Genomic DNA, 23459 nt, shown 5'->3' on the forward strand with positions numbered 1-23459 from the left:
CAGTAGCAGGATGTAAAATATGCCTCTACTGACTCTTGAGATTTAAATGTAACTTGATTTTTTGTACAGTGAAAACAGACTGACTGTGATCATTACTGCTCCAGCAGTTCTGTCTCTCACTTGTCCCCTCATAATAACATCAATGTGAAGCGTTTGTAGACTTTACCAATAAGAAACTGTAGTGAGGTGCTTATGGACCAACATTTTGAATGCATTATGACAACTTAATGCATTATGCATTATGAGCATTCTGCAAAGTACTGTGTATACTGAGGTGTTGAACAATTCCTATGTTAATATTGAAGACATGCAAATCAAGCACACATACACTCTACAGATAAATACTGCTGCTCCTCATATAATAGAAATTACTCATTTCTGATCACTCAACCTCAAACACAATGCAGGTTTTGGTGCATTTAATGCTTCTGTTTATCAGTTTCTGGGGTAAGAACAGATATTCTTGTCTTCCATTATTGTTCTTATTTTTGTGTTTCTGTCCCTTGTTGTTAAGATAATTACAGTGCTATAAATGTCAATAATACACTGTGTCATTTCCCTGCAGATCTACACTGTGTCCAGTTAACACAGTCGGCATTGGAAATCGGAAAGCCAGGACAGTCCCTGCGGTTGTCCTGCCAGGTGTCTGGATACTCCCTGACTGATAGCAGCTATGCTACACACTGAATACGACAGCCCCCTGGGAAGGGTCTGGAGTGGTTGGGACACTACTATACCACTGAAAACAGCTACTCACCCTCAGTCCAGGGATGGTTTACCATCAGCACAGACTATGGCAGCACAGTCTACTTACAGATGACAAGCCTGAAAGCTGATGACAGTGGCGTCTATTACTGTGCCCGAGACTCACAGTGAGGAAGTGAGATTCACTCACAGTCCCCTCACTGTCACCCCATCTCACCCCCCTGACAGAGTCCCCTCACTGTCACCCCTCTCACCCCCCTGACAGAGTCCCCTCACTGTCACCCCTCTCACCTCCCTGACAGAGTCCCCTCACTGTCACCCCTCTCACCTCCCTGACAGAGTCCCCTCACTGTCACCCCCTCTCACCCCCCTGACAGAGTCCTCTCACTGTCACCCCTCTCACCCCCCTGACAGAGTCCCCTCACTGTCACCCCCTCTCACCCCCCTGACAGAGTCCTCTCACTGTCACCCCTCTCACCCCCCTGACAGAGTCCCCTCACTGTCACCCCTCTCACCCCCCTGACAGAGTCCCCTCACTGTCACCCCCTCTCACCCCCCTGACAGAGTCCCCTCACTGTCACCCCTCTCACCCCCCTGACAGAGTCCTCTCACTGTCACCCCTCTCACCTCCCTGACAGAGTCCCCTCACTGTCACCCCCTCTCACCCCCCTGACAGAGTCCCCTCACTGTCACCCCCTCTAACCCCCCTGACAGAGTCCCCTCACTGTCACCCCTCTCACCCCCCTGACAGAGTCCCCACACTGTCGCCCCCTCTCACCTCCCTGACAGAGTCTCCTCACTGTCACCTCCCTGACAGAGTCCCGTCACTGTCGCCCCCTCTCACCCCCCTGACAGAGTCCCCTCACTGTCACCCCTCTCACCCCCCTGACAGAGTCCCCTCACTGTCACCCCTCTCACCTCCCTGACAGAGTCCCCTCACTGTCACCCCCTCTAACCCCCCTGACAGAGTCCCCTCACTGTCACCCCCTCTCACCCCCCTGACAGAGTCCCCTCACTGTCACCCCCTCTCACTCCCCTGACAGAGTCCCCTCACTGTCACCCCTCTCACCTCCCTGACAGAGTCCCCTCACTGTCACCCCTCTCACCCCCCTGACAGAGTCCCCTCACTGTCACCCCTCTCACCTCCCTGACAGAGTCTCCTCACTGTCACCCCCTCTAACCCCCCTGACAGAGTCCCCTCACTGTCACCCCTCTCACCCCCCTGACAGATTCCCCTCACTGTCACCCCTCTCACCCCCCTGACAGAGTCCCCACACTGTCGCCCCCTCTCACCTCGCTGAGAGAGTCCCCTCACTGTCACCTCCCTGACAGAGTCCCCTCACTGTCACCCCTCTCACCCCCCTGACAGAGTCCTCTCACTGTCACCCCTCTCACTCCCCTGACAGAGTCCCCACACTGTCACCCCTCTCACTCCCCTGACAGAGTCCCCACACTGTCGCCCCCTCTCACCTCCCTGAGAGAGTCCCCTCACTGTCACCTCCCTGACAAAGTCCCCTCACTGTCACCCCTCACAGCCCCCTGACAGTCCTCTCACTAATGTCAGGCCTGTTTGAACAGATCTGCACCTTAAAACATTTAATGATTTAAAGTCATAACATATTTTATACAGGTTTTCACACGATGCCTTAATCTTCTTGTTCATAATTGTGTATAACAAGCTAAGTAGGTGTGAGCCTGGTCAGTATCTGGATGGGAGACCTCCTGGGAAAAACTAAGGTTGCTGCTGGAAGAGGTGTTAGTGGGGCCAGCAGGGGGTGCTCACCCTGCGGTCTGTGTGGCTCCTAATGCCCCAGTATAGTGACGGGGACACTATACTGTAAACGGGCACCGTCCTTTGGATGAGACGTAAAACTGAGGTCCTGACTCTCTGTGGTCATTAAAAATCCCAGGGCGTTTCTCAAAAAGAGTAGTGGTGTAACCCCGGCATCCTGGCCAAATTTCCCATTGGCCCTTACCAATCATGGCCTCCTAATAATCCCCATCTATGAATTGGCTTCATTACTCTGCTCTCCTCCCCACTGAGAGCTGGTGTGTGGTGAGCGTTCTGGCGCACTATGGCTGCCGTCGCATCATCCAGGTGGGGCTGCACATTGGTGTTGGTGGAGGGGATCCCCATTACCTGTAAAGCGCTTTGAGTGGAGTGTCCAGAAAAGCGCTATATAAGTGTAAGCAATTATTATTATTATTATTATTATAATTAAAACTTAAGCAAAAAAAATGTTTTTTTGTACTTTTGAATTTGCAAAGACCTATTCTTGTTTTTTTATTTTCTCATCTTTTTTTCCCATTACAGTCCTTTTTGGGTGTAAAATTTATGTTTGTCTTCTTGGAAAACCTACCTTGCTGTTATCCTCATAAATATCATACAGATATTGTAAACTGTACTGTAGTACAGAAGCTTATTATAATAACATCACAAAGTTTGGAACATAAGTTTGGAACGCAGTGTCATTTCTACTTGTCACAGAAACGGCTAAAGCACTACGCGTTTAATCTGGGAGTGCTTACTGACATGGTATTGTACTTCATCTATACAAAAGACAGAACATACTCCTTTAGATTATTTTTTTCCAAAAAGAGGAGTGTGATGATGTTCTACTGTTGTTAAAGTCAATGCTACTTTGCACGGGACAATATTATTTCATATACAGTACAATACAATATACAGTATTAACATAGGAGGCAACAATGTTCACAAATTAACCATTGTGTTTAAATGCAATCATTTTCTTGTATAAACGTAATAATTTCCTCGTATAAACAGCATACTTTTCTCATATAAACGCAATGATATCTCATATATACATTTTCTTTTTCTCCATGGCTCTAATAAGCTTCCGTTCTGTTCCCTACAATTCTAAAAACTCTAAGTGTTTCCCAGAAAATATTGATCATTCAGGTTATTTACTTTTACAAAACGCAGGAACTTGACCAGTCATAGGGGGTCGCTGTTACACAGTAAACACAGTGTCGACATGGCCAGGAAACGTTGAAAATCCAGTCAGTCCTAGATTATAAACTTCAAACTCCTTCGAACAGTGAACAGCTCCTTCTACTAGTGTCTAAAATGCACTATGATTTGCCCTACTTTATTTTCTACATGTCTTAGGTTAACCAGAAGTCCACAGTTTAATAGCTGGAGTCTCTGTCCCTGATCCTGGAGAGCCTCAATACAGTTTTTTTCATTTAACCCTCAATAAGGGATCTCCAAACCTAGTCTTATGGAGGCAGGTAATGTTACAGATAGCCCTAATTCAAGGGTCTCCAACCCTGCTCCTAGTAATTCCCAATCTAGTTTTATAGGTCATCTGTTTCTAATGATTGGGAAAACCCTCATGTTATTGATCACTTAAGCAATCTGTTTATTTCAGAAATCCCAGATATTTAAGGACTGAGGGGTATGGAGATTTTGGACCCATGTGATGTCTCAGTGGTTTTAACAAATACCCTACTTCATTGATCACAATGAAATTATTTCATGTCTTAACTAATTCGTGATTTAGATTGGTTTAGAGAGCCTGACGTATTGGGGCATTTCCAGACAGGTTTGGACAGTCTCTGTAATGGCAGCTAGAGTACATGGATTGTTCTGTGATTTATGTCTTTTTTATTTTCCAGAAATGAACAGCTGATTAATTCATAGTAAAGGTCTTGTTGCAACATCGTAGTTTTCTAATCAAATTGACACAGGGACACAACACGTTAAAATTTCATCTGCTCACCTTCATTAATTCTCAAGTGTTCTTATGAGATTAAAAACAGGAAACTGGTCAAGCCTAGAACATGATTCATCTCCCTAGAGAAACATAAGCCCTTCTGTCAGTTTTGATATAAGTATTTTACTTTTAAACATGCCTGCTCATCTGTACATTCAGAGATTGTTATTTGTTTCATTGCCTTTTGAAAACTAAAGCAGTGCAAGAACATATTTAACAGTAATGAGAAAGATAGACTATTATTTTTTGAGACATTAATATAGAAATTGCAGAGACAAAGCTGTCGATCCTCCTGTCATTAATACTTTCAAGGAACAAAAGGCAGTCATGGAAAAGAAAGAGGAAGATTCTGTTCTGTGTTTGACAACAAGGTAAATTATGAATTAAAGGATGTTTTCACAATGTGATTAGTCTCACAGAATAGAAACGCATGTTTTGAACTTTAAGATAATAGCCAATTTAGACTTGTCAGCAAAGATTTTTCATATGACCTTCCTGCCAGAATCAGTTAAATACTCATTTGTTTTTACTCTTTAAACTGTTTTTAAAGAAGGAAAAATTAACTTCACCATTATTGTGCTTTTAATATTTGTGAAAGCAACCATATTTTTTAAATATATACTGTACACAGATATATTTGTGAATCAGTGTTTTCAGATATTTTGTTATAATTACAAAATTAATTTTAGCCTCCTGTGTTGACCACTGTGATAAAATCAATAATATTTATCAATAATGGTTTGTCTGCAATCTTTCTTTAACTCATAAACCCCTACAATCCCTTGCATGGAGGAAATGAAAGTTTTTGTACGGCAGTAAATCGCTGTGATAACTACGGTGGCACACTGACATAAATTAATTACAGAACCATTACAGAAACTCCCTCCATATGAAGCTACACAACACAGGCTGATCTGAATATCAGAGAAGACAGCACAATTTGGTTAACTATTTTGTAAAACACAGTGCTTTAATTTGTTCACACTATTTTGAAATATCAATTGGTTAATTTGTTAGATGCTTTTTATAAGCTTTATATATAAAATATTTTTATAACTTACATATTGGATTTACTCCTATAATGCTTTTTAAGTATTATTGTATTTGTGCTGTCTATATAAACCTCTTCATCTGTAAAATCAATCATAAGACTGAATATGCATCATATATAGAAAACGTTTTCATGGTTTTCTTCTGACCCACTTTAAATAACACGTTAGAGTGAAAATGAACATGTCATCTTATTATCATTGTGAATTAATTACAAACATACATCTGGATATAAAGAACAATTAATCAAAATTTTGAATTGAAAATATCAATGTTCTTCAATAAATATATATATATAAATTGAATACTTAATTGTAAGTAAAAGCTAGGGTAGTTTGTCTGGGTAGTTTTGATTGTGGCCACTACCACAGTTGAAGCAACCAGTCTTTGTGCACGCTGATGATCCTCAGTGAGAGAATTGAAAGCTTTTCCCAAAAAAATATGACTGTCAAATTTTGGTCAAAATAAAAAAAAAACACCTAGTTAGATTTCTCTGTCATTTGGTCTGTTTAAATCAGTAAAGAATAAAAGGGAAATGCTTTCATTTTTAAATAAGAAGATTGAGTGTTACTCAGCAGTTTTTGCACACACTAGAACAGTGTGGCGCTGTGACAGGTTGGCCTACTGGGGGAAAGGAACTCAAGTCACTGTCACGAGCGGGAAGAAACATTTCTATATTCATGGATTCCATGACGATACGACTTTTTAAAGAATTTGTTAAGTATTAATGGAAGACCTTTACTGGCACTCCAAACCAAATGTATTACTCATACGTCGGCCAGAAAATATTGAATCTGAATACTGAAGCTAAAAGAGTGCACTGTTTTCGCAATTGTGTTCTCCGAAAAACTAAAAATTCTGGATGTTATAATCAAACAAGGAATTTGTGAATTCAGTTAATAGCATTACCTTTCTACAAGACCTCTTTAAAATATGTTTAAAAAACCTTCAAATTAGGTACATCGGTTGAATAAAATTGAATAGTTAATACAGCCTGCATGTGAGTTGATATACACACTTATACTTTATGGTGATCCTGGAAAGAAATAATATTTCTTCCCCTTCCCCCTTATTTCACAAATAGATCTCAATGTAAAATTCTGACTTCTACACACAGAGATACCCAGCAGTTAGAGCCTATGGGTGTAGGTTGTAATTGTGTGACATAATGTGAACTATGCGATCAAAGGTTCTACATTAACCTGTATGACTGCTCAGATCTTCCATGGCCAATTCTCTGAAATCTGACTGAACCTAATAAATAATTTGTCTGAGAATTAAACCACTTCTGTTGAAAAACTGGTCTCTTACTATAATATTATAGATCGTATTATGCAATACACTGTGTATACCCTTTTATACTACACATAACATTATATATTGTGTTATATTATACAAAATCAAAAATATTTCTATGTAATGATAATATTAAGATAAGATAAGATTTCATTGTCCCCTGAGGGAAGTTTTTTATGGACACCCAGCACTCAGCACATTTAAATAGAATGCAAACAAAAAAAAAGAAGAAGAAAAGAAAAACATTGCACATTATTCTATTACAAAAAAAAATAAAAAAATTGCACATCACTCTATTGCACATGTACAGTTTAACACATAACAACATGTAACATTTATAACACATAACAAAACATATTGCACTCAAGTGGGTTGTAAGAGTCAAAATTGTGTTTATGCTTGACATTTGTGTTGACAGCTTTAATGGATAGTGGAACAAAGGAATGTTTGTATCTGTTAGACTTACATTTGGGAACCCTAAAATGTTTGCCAGGAGGAAGAAGTTGATATTCAGAAGTGAGGATGTGGGAATGATCTGATATATTTTTTCCTGCCTGTTTGATTAGGGATTTTTCAAAGATTGTCTGCAGGGAGGGGTGCTGTTTCACTCCCATGACTGTCAAAGCTGTTTGGATGAGACGGGTAATTTGCGATTTTAAACGAACTGATAGATTACCAAACCACTGTATTACCATATCGGATAATACTCTCGATTACAGTATGGTAAAAGAGTAGCATTACTTCCTGTCAAACCCCAAACACTCTTAGTCTTCGCAGGAAATATAAGCGCTGCTGAACTTTGGAGCAAACACTCTCAACATGAGCAGTTCAGCACACGTTACTGTCTATGTGTACTCCTCTAAGTATTAACTGGACATGAATACACCTGAGTGATAAATTCGTTGTGGATGACTACGTTGTGGATGACTGACCACAACACCTCAGTGGGTTCAGTCTATCACTACAAGAGACTGACCACACTTTCAGGAATCAATCTTTGGTCTTCTGCAAATCAGGGGCTCACTGCTGGACACTGGAATAATTTTCAATATTTTCAGGTATGTTGGGATTTTTGTGTACAGGATTAAGCCAAGCTCAATCAATTCCACTGCCTTTGCATGTAACACAGTTTTTAAACATCTAATGATATTCTCTTTTTAAAATACGTTTTGCAGTTATGCTGCTTTTTGACTATTACTTTAATCATTAAATCAATTTTACCTCTACATTAAAACTTTGTGTTGATTGAACCCTTAGCTGACATTTTTCTTCTTTGGAAAATTTTGAAAATCTTTTGTACTTTGTAAGAATTTTAAATTACTTTAAATCCTTACAGCGATTTCTTTGTCAAAAGAAATTATATTTCTGAAGAGGTGTAGTTGCTTTGTAAACATGTAATCTCAATTGTACCTGTAAGCTTTTGCATGTGGGAACAAGAAGTTTTTGTACAGCAGTAAACCACTGTGATAACTACGGGGGCACACTGATTTATATCATTACAGAAACCTCCTCTCTTTCTGCTAATGATTAATTTTATTAAAACTTTTATAAAAAGTAACTTACATTTTCACCCATTTATACAGTTGGAGCAAACTGTATGATCGCTACATGAAATATCAGATATCAAATTTAACAAATTAAATTTGATTTAAAAAAGATAAACTAATGTTCTGTATCACCACGAAATATCAATATACTTATATGACCCTGTGAAATTTTGTACAGATGATTTATTTGATTTCCCATTGATTTCTGTTTAGTGCATAGAGTATTTAATGTTAGCTCTAAAGTTAGACCTACCCCCGTGTGAAATGTTACATCATCCGGATTTACCGATTGGGTTTTTTTCCTTTCATCTTCTGTTTCCGCTCTTGAACAGTGTTTTCATCATTATAATCCTTATGCTGATTGTTCGTGGAAATAAGAGCAGTCTACCTGAAATTGGTCTGTTCTTGTACATTTGAAAGACACAAAGGTGTACAAGTGATTCAGGACAGATCTGTTATGGCTATTAGCTTTCAACACTGAGTAGCTGAGCTGCTGTGTAACCAGACGATAGTTCAGGTTTGGGGTGAACACTTGGTTGGCCCTCTAATATCTTAGAAATCATTCCAATGAATGGGTTTCAGTGTATCCCTTCTGGCTCTTGATAACATCTCTAATGGCCTGATATACCTTCTTTAAAGGGGAACTGCAACACCATTTTTTATATTTTAGAAAGAAAGATTCTGCATTACTGAGTGCATTTCAAACCACTGCCATAGGCTAGTAGCTATTGTTAAGTCTAGTGGAAATCCACTAGGATGAGAGTCTTTTGAACCATTAATTTTCCTCTGGAAGCCCACAAACATCCCGTAACGTGGGCAACGAAACAGGAGGTTCCCACTATCACAGAGGACACGGTCCACACCTTCAACTTTCAGTGACCGTGACTTGAGCTCTGGTATTAAAACAGGAAGGAAGTTTTTTGTCTGCACTTCCTTTTTCTGTTTCTTCAATGGTCCCTCCTACACTAGCAAGCTCCAGCTATTTCACAGTAACTCTTAGATTTGGGAAATGATCACAAGGAGACTTATTTTAACAGTAAGACAAGGCACTCCGAATAGCAAAGAAGAGATCTAATGACGTTGTTCAACAGAGGTTCAGGAAGAGGTCAAATTCCAATCATGCTCTTCCACTCTGTTTGCTCCCCTCCCTCCACCCCCAACTTCATTCTTGCAGCTGCCTCCCTGTTCATTCCCCGTAAGTGAGTGGGATTGTGAAAGTATTGATCTCTGACCACCCCTGTCATTTCCTCAGCCAGGTGAGTCGATACCAAAGTATGAAGTAAGCTATCTGTTTATATTTGTCAGCTTCTTTTGCCATTATGAGAATCTATATGCTCCCAGCTCAGTGATCTCTATAAAGAGCTTGCTGATTCAATATAAAACACTTAGGAGAATGAGCAAATTGTGTTGTGCTTGTCAGAAACACAAGCACGATTCTCCGATTTCTCTGGTTTTACCATGCCAATACCCAGCTCACCTCCCGGAGTCTTCTCATCAGGAGTGTTTGTTTGTGGTGCCAACCTGCTGGAACCATGTGTGTCCACTGCTCTGCCTTGGTCTGGCTGGGTCTTGTCTTTGCTCCTCTCCTCTCTCCTTCATTATTGTCTCTTGCATTTCCCCACCCTGGGCTGCATTTTTCTGTGATCATGTTCCTAAGTGATGACTGTGTTCTTGATCTGTTTGAGGAAATATCATGGCATGTTTAGCGGACGGCACCATCGTGTAGAAGGTTTTTGTTAGGATGTGTATCACTAGGAGACTCACCACTAGTAAAAAGCTCTTTTGGTGTACAGCAGCCACTGTGATACAGCCCAGTACAAAAACCTACCTGACACCATATTTCCCAATGTAAAACATTTAGTCTTCGAAATATTTAAAATATGAGAGAGTCTAAGGCTTTGTCCTTTTGAAGATCTTGGTTGAGTGTTTCCTCAGGTGTTTTTGGTGGGCGGTATATCACTGTGAGAGAGTACTACAACATACAGCTACTGTAACTGTGCGGCTCCTACAACGCAAGATTTCCAGTCAATGGAGCTTGTCTGCAAGTCACAAAAAATACTGAGCTGTAGAAGCCCCAGACACTGTCCCTGTCACTGTGTGAAGAAAAGACTGCTGAAATCATGACAGCTCCTCTGGCCCTGGGTCTCCTGCTCTCTCTGGCTGCCTTTCCTTGTATGTCATTTCGTTTAGCTATGTTTTAATTGGATATAGATAGTTTCTCTTGCTCTCAGTGGTGCGCTTCATTTGGAAAATTGAAGTTAAAGATCTTAGAACCAAACAAGACCATACAGACAAACCAGACAGAAATGAAAACGAAGATGTATAATGTCAAGGGTTTGTTTCTGTTTTATCATTTGTCTACTAAACGACTAAGAGTGACTTGTTTCAGTGCTGCTTTAATGTAAATAAATGAAATTTCAACAGTCTTATTAACATTTACACAATACCTCCCCTTCTTATTTCAAATCCGCAATGTAAATATTTAATAGAGTAATACAATTTATCCCTGTACCCCTTATAGGACATCAAGAATGAGCTTACAATGAAGACAGGTGCAGTGTTTTTGAATGAGATTATATCACGGTGATACCTGGGTGGGGGGACACAGTGATTCACAGTAGCACAAAAACCTCTGAGCTCAGTCTGTTTAACTGCAATGCAAACAGTGAAGGACAAAGAAAGTTTATGTTGCAACAAGAGTATAAAATGATTCGTTTCCGCCCTTTATTTCTTCAGAATTGAGTGTTGAATTATATACAGCATAATTATAATAGAAAAGTTACTGGAGGTAGACAAATTATTTAGAATTGCATATAAAATTGATAATCAGCTGCACTAAAACAACATTTTAGACACCAGAAGCAGGCTCCACTGACAAGACATAGTGTTTCTTTTCAGCATGGATCAAGCCTTTATTTGTTTCTAAAATACAATTGGCATTCTGGACCGAACACTGATTGAAACGAGGAGCTGCAGGCTGGCAGATCACACACAGGATTCTTCGGTCTGGGGGCTTTCGACATTACCTGGTGCCTCTGTCTCACGGAACTGTGTTTCCTATTTAAACCCAGCAGGAGCTGCTGAGCTGAAGAAGCCCCAGGCGCTGCCCCTGTCACTGTGTGAAGAACAGACTGCACTCTGCTGCTGGAATCATGACAGCTCCTCCAACCCTGGGTCTCCTGCTCTCTCTGGCTGCCTTGACTTGTACTTTATTTCATTAGAGCAGTGCAGTTATATTTTAATTAGTATTAGACTGTTTGGCTTGTTCACAGTGGTGCACTGCAATTGGAAAATTGAAAATAACCATCTTAGAATCAAGCCTGACCACAGCAACGAAAACGGAGATGTAAAACTTTGAGTTTTGTTTCTGTTTTTCCATTTGGGATTTTTTTTTCCCAGGGCAACACTTTTTCAATGGTAAACTCATGTAACTACAAAAACGTTTCAACTATGCAATGTGGCACCTGTCTGTTACTATATTCAGTATTTCTTTACATTTCAGGATTTTCTGTGTTTTTTGTTTTCTGTGTCTACTACACCACTCGGAGTGACTAATTTCGCCTTCCTTGCAGATGTTCAGTCCAGTGTCGAGCTCATGCAGTCTGAATCTACAGAGGTCACACCAGGATAGTCTCCCTCATTAAAATCTGCCACTGCTGGGATACGTGTTGATGACTCTGATAGGTTTCCCCAAAAATCCTGGACAGCTTGGACAGAGTGGACAGTTTGGACAATTTGGATTTGCTCCTCCTTCTGCTGTATCTGCACCTCAGATGATAAAGGATAATTCACAGCCTTCGACAGACAGCGGGATGTTCCCTCTGGATATGAGCAGCCTGAGAGCTGAAGACACTCATGTTTATTACGAAGGGAGAGACGCAGAGCAGCAGGTGATTTCTAACATGAGGAAAATATCTAGAGAGCGGGCACAGGATGGTTTTGTTCCCCAACAACATCTGTACTGAAAACTAGAAGTTCTTTGACAGATTTCAAGAATAATGAGCAGGTAAATGATTTCTTTCAATCCATCATTTTAGATTTGGCAGTTCGATTCTCATGCAATTTAGTCATATAAGTAACATTAGAAAGATATTAATGTGTTAAGAAACAGCTGTACATTTTCTCAATCTGTAGGGCAGGTACAGTCAGCCACACCTATATAAGACAGGGACAGACAACCTTGACACTTTTATTCCTGTACATTACTGAACCTTCCAGTAAGTTATTTATTAATTTAAGGTCACTTATTAAGGATTCGTTTATTAAGGATTCTTGAATACAACACCTAATCAATAAAAAGTGCTTTACAAATTTAAATTACAATATACACTGACAGTTTACAACTATCTTCCTTTGCCTTGTGCCATGTTTTACTATAACTCCCAATACATGAGACCCATAGGAAGGTTTTTGTCAGGGAGCATATCAATGTGATTATTATAGTAGTTATGGTTACCACAGTGTAACAGTCCACTACAACAACCTCATTATGCTGTTACTGTGACATCTCCGGGCTGTATGACACTTCACTCAGTTTTCATCAATCTTTGATGGAAGATCATTCTGCTTGATTATGGAGTTTAACAGTTGTGTTGGTGTGTAATTCTCAAAGATGTACACCACATGAATGTCTCAGGAAGGTTTTTGTCAGGGTGTGAATCACTGTGATTATTATGGTAGTTATAGCACCCACAGTGTAACAGTCCACTGCAAAAGCCTCTTCATGCTGTTACTGCGACACCTCTTCACTCTGCTTTCACCAAGGTATGAGGCAACAGACTTTGATGGAAGATCCTTTGGCTTGATTACAGAGTTAAGCAGATGTGTGGGTGTGTAATTCTGAAGTACTTACACTACTTGAGCCTCGCAGGAAGGTTTTTGTCAGGGAGTGTATCACTGTGATTATGGTAGTGGTTATAGCACCACAGTGCAACAGTCCATTACAAAAACCTCTTCTTGCTGTTTCTACAACTCTCCAGGACTGATACTTCACTGTTTTCACCAGAGGAAGAGGCAGTAAACTTTGATGAAAAATTATTCTGTTTAATTGTATTAAACATATGTCTGGGACTGGTGTCCCTTCCAGGGGGTATCCTGCCTTTCGCCCATTGCAGGCCGGGATAGGCTCCAGCTCCCCAGCAACCCAGTACTGGATCTAGCTGTTAGGAAATGGATGTTTGGATGGCAGATGAGAGTGTGATTCTCAAAGACTTACAGTACATGACTGTCATAGGAAGGTTTTGGTCAGGGACTACAGTATATCATCGTGATACCACAGTCTAACAATCCATTACAGAACCCTTACATGATAAGGAGTGTATGATTGTGATCCTAGAGACTCACACACAGTCTAAATCTTTAACATGTCTCTTTAATCCCCAACTCCTTATGATTCGGGGAAAATGTTTAAATAACTATAGGTAAGCTTATATTGGCTTTACTGAGCTAAAAAAAACAGTGAATGGAATTGTGCCCTGATACTCAACTACACTCTGCACATTGCATAGAGAGTTCAGAGATTTCAATCACCTCGTGAGAAGAAGGTTTGAAATGTGTTTTAGATGTCCACATTCCTTCAGTCTGATTTGTCTATCCTCCTGGAAATACAGGTATAACTTATTCCAGTATATTGGAAATTCATACTGTTGTGATGCAATTCAGCAATTCAGCATGTTTTCACAGAACTAACACAACATATATGACACTTCACTCTGCTTTCATCAAGGTACGAGGCAACACATTTTGATGAAAGTTCTTTTAGCTTGATTACAAAGTTTAACAGATGTGTGGGTGTGTAATTCAGACAAACTTACAATACATGAGCCTCTTGTGAATGTTTTTAGCAGGGAGTGCATCAAGGTAATTATTGTAATGGTTGTTACCTACAGTGTAACACTCCATTACATAAACCTCTTAGAATAAGGAACGTACTGAACAACCCTTTGTGTTCACGTTACATCAATACAGTTCAGTATGTTCTCACTGTTGTAAATAATGTGGAGAATGAATGTAGACTACAACAGCCTCATGTGAAAGTTTTTGTCTGGGAGTGTATCACTGTGATTATTGTACTGGTGATGTTTGTTATCCACAGTGTAACAGCCCATTACGAAAACTTCTCATGATGAGGAGTCTCACACACTGTCGAACAGTTATATATTCATGTTACAGCAATACAATTCAGTCTTTTTTCGCTGTAATAAATGACTTGAAGGATTAACTTGTAGTACATTTACCTTATAAGAAGGTTTCTGTCAGGCAGTGCATCAGGATATATTTGTACTAGTGGTGCTTGTTACTCAAAGTGCATCAATCTGTTACGAAAACATGATAAATAATGTGTGTCTCTGGACCAGAGACTCACACACAGTTTAACACGTTCACATTGATTCAAAACAATCCAGCCTGTTCTCACTGAATGACAGTATATGGTGTAGAATATATGTAGGTTACATCAGCCACATGTGAAAGTTTTTGTCCGGGGGTGTATCACCGTGATTATTGTACTAGCAGTGCTTGTTACCCACTGTGTAACAATCCATTACAAAAACCTCTCATGATGAGGAGTGTATAACTCCGAGCCCAGAGACTCACACTCTGTCTAACAGTTACATATTCATGTAACAGCAATAAAATTCTGTCTGTGTTCCCTGTAATAAATGACTTGAAGGATTAACTTGTAGTACATTTACCTCATAAGAAGGTATTTGTGAGGCAGTGCATCAGGGTATTTTTGTACCAGTGGTGCTTGTTACTCGACGTGCATCAATCTGTTGCAAATCAATGTGTGTTGCATAATCAATGTGTGTCTCTGGACCCAGAGACTCACACACAATTTAACAGTTACTCGTTCACATTGATTGAAACAATTCAGTCTGTTCTCACTGTATTATAAGATGTGATGAAAGATAAATGTACACTACATCAGCCTCATGGGGAAGTTTTTGGCACTGTGAATATTGTAATAGTTGTTACCCACAGTGTAGCATTCTATTACATAACCTCTCATAATAAGGACAGGACAGTTTGGACAGTTTTGTGTTCCCGTTACTTCAATACGGTTCAGTCTGTTCTCAGTGTAGGAAGATAAGATTTTGTTGTCCCCTGAGGGAATTTTTTATGGACACACAGCACTCCTGTACATTTAAATTGAATGCAAACAAACAAAAAAAGAAGAAGAAAAGAAAAACATTGCACATTATTCTATTACAAAAAAAATAGAAAAAATTGCACATCACTCTATTGCACATGTACAGTATAACACATAACAACATGTAACATTTATAACACATCACAAAACATATTGCACTCAAGTGGTTTTTAAGAGTCAAAATTGTGTTTATCCTTGACATTTGCGTTGGCCGCTTTATTAGATAGTGGAACAAAGGAATGTTTGTATCTGTTTGACTCACGTTTGGGAACCCTAAAATGTTTGCCAGGAGGAAGAAGTTGATATTCAGAAGTGAGGATGTGGGAATGATCTGATATAATTTTTTCTGCCTGTTTGATTATGGATTTTTCAAAGATTGTCTGCAGGGAGGGGTGCTGTTTCACTCCCATGACTTTCAAAGCTGTTTGGATGAGGTGGGTAATTTGCGATTTTAAATGAACTGATAGATTACCTGTCACGACCACCAGCCAGCAGAGATCAACGCGTAAGCGAGCTAATCAGTACCAGCAGCGGGTTACTATTAACAAGTGCCGCCGCACGAGTTGACACACCTGCAATTGCTCTACAGTGCGGCACGCCGGGTTATTTATACTATTCTAACCTACTTCCCATTGCTCTGTCTGGCGTTTCTCACCCTTTTGCCTTACTGGAATTCTGTCGGCACCTTTTGCCTTCAGACTTCGGATCTCGTCTTGCCCCTTGGATCGTTTGCTATCTGTGTCTATTTCGGATTTGACCCTGCAGCTCTCATTTCGACCACGATTCTGTCTCGCATTTTGGATTGTTTGCCACTAGTGCCTTTACCGGATCTTGACCTACCTTACGCCTTCGGACTACGACTCAGCTCCTGGTTTTGCTCTGTTCGCTTACTTACCTCCCGACGACTCCTGCATCTGCATCGGCTCCTTTTCACCTCTACAGAGCAGCGTTACATTACCAAACTACATTGAAATACCATAGCTGATAATACTCTCGATTACAGTATGGTAAAAGAGTAGCATTACTTCCTGTCAAACCCCAAACACTCTTAGTCTTCTCAGGAAATATAAGCCCTGCTGAACTTTGGAGCAAACACTCTCAACATGAGTAGTCCAGCACAGGTTACTGTCTATGTGTACTTGTATGAATCAACCTGAGTGATAGGTTCGTTGTGGATTACTACATGTGAGTGATCACCAACTGCTCTGGGATCAAAAACTATTTATTTTGTTTTTTTAACATTCAGAATTAAACAATTGTTGTCACACCATTGCACAAGCCTTTGGATTTCTGACATGTACACAGATGAGCTGCTACCTCTATGCATTAAGCCAAGCACAGCTGTATCATCTGAGAATTTGAAAATGAAGTTGCTCTGACTACTGCTTGTACAATCACTTGTATAAAGTGTGAACAGAACTGGAGAGCTCACACATCCCTGAGGGCCACCTGTGCTAATAGATCCTGGTTTCCAGAGTATTATTCCATGCTGTCCTGGGTAATTGGTGCCCTGCAACTGTCCTGCAATGGAGTATTGTCCCACCTCTCACCTGTATCTACCCAGACTGGATAGGAAAGGGGTAGTAAAGAAGTAATTAAAATAATGATTTAATCAAAATATAAGTGGGTATTATATAAGGCAAATACCCTCAACTTTTAAGCTTATATATAAAATGTCACGATCGTAAGCCCCTCCTCTTTAGGGTGCTCCAGACCTTTCTTGTGAGTACTGATTTTCCCTGCACCTGATCCTGTTCCAGCCCTTCCCTTTAAAAGCCAGACGCTCCCACCATTCCAGGCTCAACTTTGGAAGATGGATGTCCGGAAGCTTGCCTACCAGCGAGTCCAGGAGGGGCCCAATGGCATAGGTTTCACAAGGGCGTCCTGACCATTTGGGTCTGGTGCTAGGAGCGCCTGGCCCCATTACCCTTTTGATTCCCTCGACCCTTCGCTGGATCCTGCTCCGGTTTTTAACTTTGTCTTGTCTTCGTCAAGCATGGACCACCCGACTCTGAACGTTTGCATTCCAATGGATTTTCTAACAGAACCCCTTTGGACTTGTTTGCTTTGTAACACCTGCCCCCATCCCCCGAGCACCAGTTCACACTGGACACACCTCCCTGTTCTTCTTCCAGCCCCGATCCTAGTCTTTTTCCCCGTGTTTGTCTCACTCCCCTCTGGATTTTGCATTCTGCATAGGATCCTGAAAAACGCTTCGTGACAATGCAATAGCGTTTGCTGAAGCTGACTGACAAGTTATGCAGTTAACAAGGAAAAATACTGTCATTTGAATAATGCACTACAAGGGTCTGAAATGTTGTGTTTTTCTAAATAGAAATATCATGGCAGTTCCATCATTATCAGATGGAGTGACATGGCATTTTTGTATTGGTATATAACACGGTGTAGGGGGTCACACGATAGTTTACGTCCCTACTAAAACCTAAACTGAGATCAGAGCAACTGAAAATTGCACTGAGACCATAAAAATCATTGTGCTTTTCCTCCACGATGAAGGACTTGATGAAGTCAAAAATAAATATAGGGTGGTATAAGGGTTCGTAGCTCTGCCTCATTGCTCTTGAACCATGGGTTTGATTCCAGTTCGGGCTCCAGTCTGTGCAGAGTGTGCACATCCTCCTGGATTTATACAAGATTAGAGGGGGAGAGGGTCAATATGTCAGTCTTTTCCTTGGTTTGTTCCTAGAATAATGACTGATGGCTTTTGGATGGTGGAGGAACAGAACCAAATGAGCATGATGGGCAGAATGACCACCTACAACTCTCGACCCTCCTGATGTTCCTTTCTGATGTTCAGTTTTATCAGCAACTGCTTGAGAACCGAGGACAGAACAATACAACTTTGTCCCTTTGCCTTGCTCTTCAGCATTGGGGAATCCATAAAGACATGGATGCTTGGATGGATGTAGAATGAAAGGATGGGATGGATGGAAGGATGAATGGATGGATTGCACTTAGAAGCACATATTATTATGCATCTTTATAGAACAAATCTATCTAATGCTTCACACTTCACGCAATGCAGATATCCACAGAATGCCTTTTTTGACATAAAGTGTGTTGTTTACATGATCAAATGCAAACGGACGGAAATGTGCTTCTGATTTACTGCTCAGACACACACAGGTGTTTCCCTCCCTGCACTGCTGAGCTCTTAGGGCAGTGAAACTGTTACTGCTGTGGAAGTGAGTTGCAATTGAAATGGCTAAGCACCGTGACACTAATATATCGTGGAGTCATAAAAATCTCTCTTCTGTGTGCTCTCGTCATGAGCCTGTTCATACATGAAGCCTTTAGTAAAAGCCTGCTGTGTCTGAAGCAGCCTGCACTGCGAGCCCTGATAAAATTCAAACTTTTTACCTGCCCTTCGGTAGTATAATACCAAATTCTGTGTTTAAACAAGGTTTGATTTAATCTATGCTTGGTCTTCATTGAAAGGAACTGATCATAACCCTGATCTAAGTTTAACTACATTACACTGAAGCAGGGAGCATTTAATGAACATTGAGAAAAATGTAATGATTTTAAAGTGAAACTTGAGAGGAGGAGAACAAAAGTATGTGTCTTGGTGGCAAGGTTCAGATGATTTTCCTGTAGAGATTTCAAGATTTCTCTAGCAAACACTAGAGATAGCTACTGTATATTTGAAGAAAGAATAACATTTTTAAAAGCTATAGTATTTTTAAAAGCAGGAAAAGTCAAAATTTTTTGAGGGTCTTATAGACCATTGTCTCTTCTAAATGTAGATTTTAAAATCCTTTCAAAACTGCTGACTTTAAGACTGGAGCCAGTTATACCAAGGGTAATACGTGATCACCAAACTGGGAAAGGTCAGAGACAGAAATGATGAAAATCTACAATATATATTGCCATGGACACAGAACAGTCCTTTAGATATGATTGAGTAGGATTTTTTATTTCAGTCATTAACTAAATTGATTTTTGGAGATCTGTTTAAAAATTTAATTAGAATTCTGTAGAAATTACCTAAAGCACAGATACTTGTCATATCATTTACCAAACCACTTTATACCATATGGTGTCACGGGAAACTAAAGCCTACCAGGCAAGCAACGAGGGCAAAGCAGGGTACATCCTGGACAGGTGCCAGTCCATCACAGGGCAAGTGCAAGCCAATCATACATTTGAATTTGGACAATTTGGAGGCCAAAGTAAAGGCTGAGCAGGGAAATTTGGCCCAGACACCAGGATAACTCCCCACTCTTCTCGAGAAATGCCCAGGAATCTTTAATGACCACTGAGGACCTCAGTTCAACATCTCATTCAAAAGACAGCACCCACTACAGTGCAGTTTCTCCACCAGTATACCTGGGCATTAGGACCCACACAGACTGCAGGGTGGACACCCCCCACTGGTCCCACTAACACCACTTCCAGCAGAATCCATAGCTTCACAGGAGGTCTGTCATCCAGGTACTGACCAGGTTCAACCTTGCTTAGTTTTAGTGGGTAGCCAGTTGAGAGCTGCAGGGTGATATAGATGCTGGCTGCACAGACCTTTACTAACGATAATTTATCAAGGCTTTTATTTTGGGAAGACGGATGCCCATTGTTTCCACTTTAATTTACTTTACCCATTGAACATTTACCTGTTGCAATATTAACTAATAGAGATATTACAGGAATAATGGGTTGAGAAAAAGGAATGTAAGTCATCCCTGTATACAGATGTTTTAGGTGATACACGTATATTGTGAAAGTTATACATATATTTTACCTTTTGAAAAGTAAGAAGATGATACTTTTGGAAATGTCTGCAGCTAAGATATGTATATCTAAATATTGGAAAACAGATATTTCACCCTCTGTAAGACAATAGTGAGAGGAGCTTTTGTTATATTGTCCAGCAGAAAACTAATGTACAATGTAAACGGAGAACCAGCCAAATTTGAAAAAGAAAATACAGGGGCCAATTGTAACTACAGTAACATCAGTATGTTAGAAAAGAAGATATGTAAATTTAATTAATCAGTGTTATTATTATGTTTTTTTGGTTTGTGTACATTTTAAATGCTGCATTGTAGTATTGCAGTTTTAAATTATTGATCATGTTAGAGAATGTTATATTATTAAATGAAAGGTTATATAAATATTTCTATTGAAATTTGATATCAGGATTTCTCTCTAGTAGTAAAGAAACTCTCATCAAGATCAAAACCAGACCCAGTGCACTAAATGATAGTTACTAAAATGTAACTCTCTAATGTTTCTCCTATTTCTTCTAACGCACACCTGTGTTTACTGCATCAATGCTTGCAGAATTATGTGCAGCAAGCACTGTGTTCATCCTCTCTCCCTATCCACACACCTGAAAGAGAAGCCAATCATTACTATTAGAGTCTTGGCCATTTCTGTCAGTTAGAATGCCCACTGGAACCGAATACTGAACCATGAAGTACTCCTCTGATTACCTCACTACACTTCCAACAAATCCAATCTGCTTTCTCAAGAAAGTCTATCCATTTTATAATGCCTGTCTAAAACATAGATAATTCTGGAGATCCACATTCTGAGAATGATCCCACAAATCTGACAACAGGCTATGTGCAACTATCTAGGAAAATGGACACAGAATTGCTAAGAAGACACAGGAATTCACAAAACATTCCTAATGTTGTTTTTCACTCGTGTGGATGATTCCCTCATCTCTGCCTGTTCCATACTGTTTTTTGCTGCAGATGTTATGGTGGGCCAAAGAACTGAAAACCTCCAATCTCTCCAGCACATGCATCTGAATGCTAGGCTTTGTAGGGGTGCGCCAGGTTTATTTTCCCCAGCATGCACCGCTCCCGTTGCTCTTGGACCAATGGCTACCTCTGATCTTTGTTTTTCTGCACAAGTCAGGGGCACGAGTCCAGAATTGCGATAACTGGAACTTTGACTACTGGGGAAAAGGCACTCAAGTCACCGTTACTTCAGGTAAGTAACGCAACAGCTGAAGATGAACTAAGATGGCTATGGTTGTGTTTTATCTTGTAATAAATGCTGGACAGAGGTTAAACATATAGCATATGTAGTTTTGGGGCAGAGTAACTGAGGAGCAATTACTTCATGTAGATGTAGCTACAGCTACAGCTACATTGGGGTGGAGTGGTGGCACTGTGGCTAAGACTCTGAACCTGGGGCTGAAAGGTTGCTGGTTCAGATTCCAAGGCTAGCAGAGGAATCCTTCTCCATTTGGCCCCTGAGCAAGGCCCTTAACCCCAACTGCTCCAGGGGTGCTGTCTAAATGGCTGACCATGCGCTCTGACCCCAAGTTTCTCTCTCCCTACCTGTGTGTCTCATGGAGAGCAAGCTGGGGTATGCAAAAATACAAATTCCTAATGCAAGAAATTGTATACAGCTACTGTAATAAAGTGATTTTATCTTATCTTCAATTACTGGGGGAAAGGAACTCAGGTTACTGTTTTGTAAAAGAGAATAAAAGCAGGTGCTTGTGTGTCTACACTGTCTCCTCTTGTCCTTTATCCTGTTACAATTGGTGTCAGGGGAGGGATGGATGACCCTGAAAGAGACCGGACCCTGTGGCAGCGAACACCTGGAGCCTGAGCAACTCCTGGGTGCAACGGGTGGCCACAGCCCTTGCAAGGGCTGCTCAGTAGTGGCCCCACCTGGGGAAGCGACGCGACTCCCCGCTACTCCCGTGCAGCAGACGCCACAGAGAGGGGATGCCCTTTCCCCAGGGACCAGCCAGCTCTTCCTGCACCCGCCGGGGTGGGTACAACCCAGTCCCTACGATGGGGAAGAGGGGAGTGGGAGAGGCGCAGTTCCAGCTCGCGGCCCGGGCGAACGGCTGGAACCTGGCTGCGGCGCTGGAAGGAGCGGGGTGACTATGTGACACTGGTGGCGGCTCACCGGCTACACTTCGGTGTGGAGGATACACCGGACGTGATGCGGGAGAGGGTGGCCCTGCGGTGGCGCCGACTGGGAGAGCAACTGGGCCGGGTTGCCTCTGAAGTCTTGTTCCTCGCCCGCTGGGGATACCCAGCATTCCCCCGGGAGACGCAGCGGGAGATGGCTCTCCAGGCCTTTCTCAAGGCCCTCTCACCCGAGAGGCTGCGGCGCCACGTACAACTGGCCAGACGGTACTAGCCTGCATCCGCCGTGCTGGCCTGAGGCTGAACCCCCGCACATGCGAGGTCCTGCGGCAGGAAGTGACCTTCCTGGGGCACGCTGTTGGACTGCGAGGGGTGGCTACAGACCCAGGTAAGGTCACCGCAGTGAGGGGTTGGCCGACTCCCCGCACCATCATGGAGCTGCGCAGCTTTCTGGGCTTGGCCTCGTACTACCGGAGGTTCGTTCCAGGACTTCGCCAGCATTGCCGCCCCGCTGCACCACCTCACCGAAAAGGGCCGCCGTTTTGACTGGGACTCGGACTGTGAGGCGGCTTTCTGCCGGCTACGCAAAGCTCTGGTGGGGGCCCCCTTACTGGCCCACCCCAAACCACGGTTACCGGACATTTTAGATACCAACGCGAGTGACTCGGGGGTGGATGCGGTGTTGGTGCAGGAGTAGTTACACAGCGACCAGGGGCATAACTTTAAGTCCCAGGTCTTTGCCAGGGTGTGCCAGCGCCAGATCGCCAGAGCTACAGGTTGGTGGAGCGGTTCAACAAAATGCTCGCCACCCTGGTGTCCCGGCACCAGCGGGATTGGGACCGACACCTCCCCCTTGCGCTCTGGGCGTACTGGACCGCGGTCCAGAACTCTACCGGTTGCACCCCGGCCTTGCTCATACTGGACCAGGAGATGCGAACCCCGGTGAATCTGGCCCTCTGTTCGCCACCTGGAGACGAGCTGGCACTACCAGCCAGACTGGACTACGAGTGGGACCTGCGGCAGGGGGATGTGGCGAGTGCACAGCTTTGCCCGGACCCACCTGGCTCAGGAGAGGATCTGGCAAAAGATGCACTACGATCTGCGCTGCAGGGGG

General features: G+C 41.8%; 1 long non-coding RNA gene and 1 gene segment (V, D, J or C); both read left to right on the forward strand.

Moving 5' to 3' along the window:
- Nucleotides 1-23459, forward strand: part of LOC148659963 (immunoglobulin gamma-1 heavy chain-like) — a 41648-nt gene that overhangs the window by 1540 nt on the left and 16649 nt on the right.
- Nucleotides 7502-21379, forward strand: LOC148659964 (uncharacterized). Of its 2 annotated transcripts, XR_015939336.1 has the most exons (4): nucleotides 7503-7846; nucleotides 9510-9591; nucleotides 11234-12341; nucleotides 21206-21379. It is a non-coding gene; the product is annotated as an uncharacterized LOC148659964 (long non-coding RNA). The 2 variants fall into 2 exon arrangements; XR_015939335.1 differs by lacking the exon at nucleotides 21206-21379 and having other exon boundaries at nucleotides 7502-7846; nucleotides 11234-16750.

The sequence above is a fragment of the Lepisosteus platostomus genome, chromosome 6 (assembly GCF_059453375.1).
Source record: "Lepisosteus platostomus isolate fLepPlt1 chromosome 6, fLepPlt1.hap1, whole genome shotgun sequence".
Classification (NCBI taxonomy): domain Eukaryota; kingdom Metazoa; phylum Chordata; class Actinopteri; order Semionotiformes; family Lepisosteidae; genus Lepisosteus; species Lepisosteus platostomus.